At 33.9% G+C, this 3199-nt stretch overlaps 2 long non-coding RNA genes across 2 annotated transcripts in view; one reads left to right on the top strand and one right to left on the bottom strand.

Annotated features, from left to right (window-relative positions):
- Window positions 1-426: 426 nt before the first annotated feature.
- LOC113747358 (uncharacterized) overlaps window positions 427-3199 on the bottom strand; it is a 2975-nt gene continuing 202 nt past the window's right edge. The window contains exons 2-4 of the long non-coding RNA XR_003463598.1: window positions 1896-1957; window positions 1626-1755; window positions 427-538 (exon numbers count right to left, since the gene is read on the bottom strand). This is a non-coding gene — a long non-coding RNA (uncharacterized LOC113747358). The remainder of the gene's footprint in view (window positions 539-1625; window positions 1756-1895; window positions 1958-3199) is intronic.
- The window catches only part of LOC113747359 (uncharacterized), a 3066-nt gene continuing 401 nt past the window's right edge, over window positions 535-3199 (top strand). The window contains exons 1-2 of the long non-coding RNA XR_003463599.1: window positions 535-625; window positions 2767-2859. This is a non-coding gene — a long non-coding RNA (uncharacterized LOC113747359). The remainder of the gene's footprint in view (window positions 626-2766; window positions 2860-3199) is intronic.

Raw genomic sequence — 3199 nt, 5'->3', positions numbered from 1 at the left:
ACAAAACAAATAAATATATATATAAGAATATATATACACAATATAAATATATATACAACATGTTTTGAAATGAATTATTTATTTGAATCTGCAAAGTAAGTAGTAACTATTTTAAAATGTAGTGAGTAAAAAGTGGAGTAGAGTCACTTTAGTAAAAGTACTTACTTTCCACCACTGTCTACATCCAGTCAAAAACATTTCTTTACAGTGGCATGAGTGTGTCATGACATTTGTTTTAATCAACTATTTCATTTTCAAGGGTTTTTTTTTACACTACAATTACATAAGCTCAAATTTTTCCTGAATATTTTAGACTTTTATTTTTAAAACAAATTCGTATAATTTCCGGTCTCATCCTGGCTACTAATGTCTGGCTTTATGCTGCTGGTTCTCTCATTACAGTCAGCCAATAAAGAAGAGGGAGTGAAGAGGCGAGGTCGGACCTCCCCAGAGTTTATTCGTGAAGTCTTCGCCACACCCCTAGACCGGCCGCAGGTCATGGGTTGACTCCAATGGGTGAAGTGGAAAGAATCAGTTCCTGGGAACATTCAGAAGAAAGCAGGACTATGATCTTTAATTATAAACATTGCTGGATCTTTGGAGTGATCTTTAGCGTTTTGTAAATGTAAGTGCACTTACTTCAATTTCAAATATGTAAAAAAAAGCACATGCACACAGGTAATGTGCAAAGTATGAGCAGAGACATTATGAAGGACTAAAACTTAACCTCTCTATATCACGTTATCTAAGTAGAGGAGAAAGAGACATTCACCTGCCTCAAGTTGCCCTCTTAGAACATAGCATGGTTATTCTATATGGATGACTTAAAGTGCCAAAATTAAATAAATAAATACACCATTAAACAATTACTTGAATGTGTCATTAATTAATTGAAATTGGAATTAAATACATAAATGTGTTATTAAATGTCATTAATTCATTAAAATGCCGATTAATTTTATGTAAAAAAAAAAACATATTTATTTGACTATTTAATTTGTTATTTCATGGTCCTATGTTGCAGTGCATCATGAATTAATTTTATCTGTCAACCTTGCCCATCAAAGTTGGTGGGCGGATCCTAATGCCTGATTGGTTACCCTGCGCATCAAGTCAAGGCAAATCAATACCAGATAATGGTTTGATGCAGAGCGAGTGAACACATTCCAATACACTGGGTGGCGCTATTCACCTCTACGTTGGTTTAGATACTCAACTAAACAAAACTTTATTTGCAAAAAATCAAGGGGAGCCTGCGAGGTGCAGGACAAAATGTCTAAAACTTGTCTTGCCACTGTATGCTTCAATTATAAAATAATGCAAACACATATTTCCTGATTGAAATAAGGTATGATAGACATGGTTATTGCAGTTATTTCAAAATTTACTTTGAAAGGCAACAAGCTCTATCAAGGAAAAGGTACTGGATATAAAAGATATCCATGTTCATCCCAACAAAGAATTATACTAACCAAATCAACAGCACATTGTTTTAAATCTTATTTTCTGACAACAGTGAGCTGTAATCCGGTTTTAGCTAGACGGACCATAGTTTTAAGTTGAAGAAATAAATTGTAGTTTTTGGTCACACACTATTAACAATAAGAAGAAGAAAAAATACTGACTTTATGTTTTAAGGATTTGCAACACTTGCAATGGATTGTAGAGCCCTTGAACTAATAACATCAGTAGATTACTTGGGAGGTCATGCTATATATCCATCTTTTAGGGATCCGATGATTGAAGAGGTCACAACTGTAACAAAAGAAAAAAATGAACAATGAATGAGAGGCCAGAACTGAAACAAGAGACCCCTAACAATTACCTACAGGCGAGTTAAGGTTCATTAGATACAGGATAAAGTTTAGTTTAATTACAGACATATAACTACTCACATTTCTGGCTGCTCACTCCAGGTCACAGAAAGCTTCTCTCTCTATAGAAGAGGCAGTAGGAGCTGTAAGGCACAAAAGATTGGTTTCAAGTATGACTAAAATCCAATCAGAGGAGCACAACATATTGTGTGATTATGTCACTTAAACGATCGCAGGTTGTGTTAACATGTACACTGTGGCTTTCACAACAGGGCATTGTCTTCTAACATGATGACACTAATGCCTGGACAGCACTGAACATCAGTGGAATTTTCCATCCAGTGCTATACCATTGGATGGAAATTGTCACTGATATTCAATCCAATGATATATCATGTAGTGGAAAATTCCACAGATGTTTAATGTGCCTCATCTTGTTAAGTCTTTTTGTAACAACCTTAAAAGACAGGGCCACTTCCAGCTTATCACTGAGTATTTGAATAGTAATGAACTGAAATATATTATATTTATGTCTCTGTGTGAAAGATGTGGAAAGTTGTCCACTAGATGGAGCCAGAGCCTTTCTAAATAATAAATAATAATGGTAATAATTATACATCTGCTTTTCCTGTTAGGACATGTCAGCTGTGTGTAGTTTATATCCTACGTTTTCTATTTATATCTTGTGTTATGTTTTACCTCAACCTTTCATACATACACAAGATATGTATTTCTACTGTATTTTGTTTTCCATTTAAATAGACTTGAACTTGAAAAAGGCCCCGTATCATCTATGTATTGTCACACAGATGTTTTCATTCATCAGGTCTTGTTAGACTTGAAAGCTGCCCATAGATGAAAATATAAAGGTTGCATAAAGTCTTCGCTAGAGACAGTGGTCAAAAATGCTTTTAATTTTCTCCTTTTTTATATGTACCTGTTTTTGTTCCAGTTTGGTGATATCACAGCAGTTCCAGCATCGATCATCATCTGAGCAGAGGTCTAATCAGCTAAACTAGCTAAACTAATCAACTAAACGCAATAGGTGGGTGTGCCAAGTCTTTATTGTTTGTTTGTTTGTTTTTAAATAAGGCCATGATTTTTAATTGCTTAACATCAATATCATTCAGTTTTCATATTATGTCTTGACTATTACAATGGCAATATACAATTCAAAACCACTGATATAACAGAATCAAATGTTAAGAGTACAACTTTAAAAATTGATAGCACTTCAACTACAGTTGAAGAAAGGATGAAGATGAAGTTTCTATCACATATTTTACATATTTGCAGTTAAATGCAGGGATGGATGTGGTGAAGGGCTCATGTGCAAAAGTAATCATTTGGATAAAAAAAATATATATATATATAAAAACACAAAT

Source organism: Larimichthys crocea, chromosome XIII, assembly GCF_000972845.2.
Source record: "Larimichthys crocea isolate SSNF chromosome XIII, L_crocea_2.0, whole genome shotgun sequence".
In the NCBI taxonomy this organism is placed as follows: Eukaryota; Metazoa; Chordata; class Actinopteri; family Sciaenidae; genus Larimichthys; species Larimichthys crocea.
Note: the sequence above shows the minus strand (reverse complement) of the source record. Positions and strands in the feature narration are given on the sequence as shown.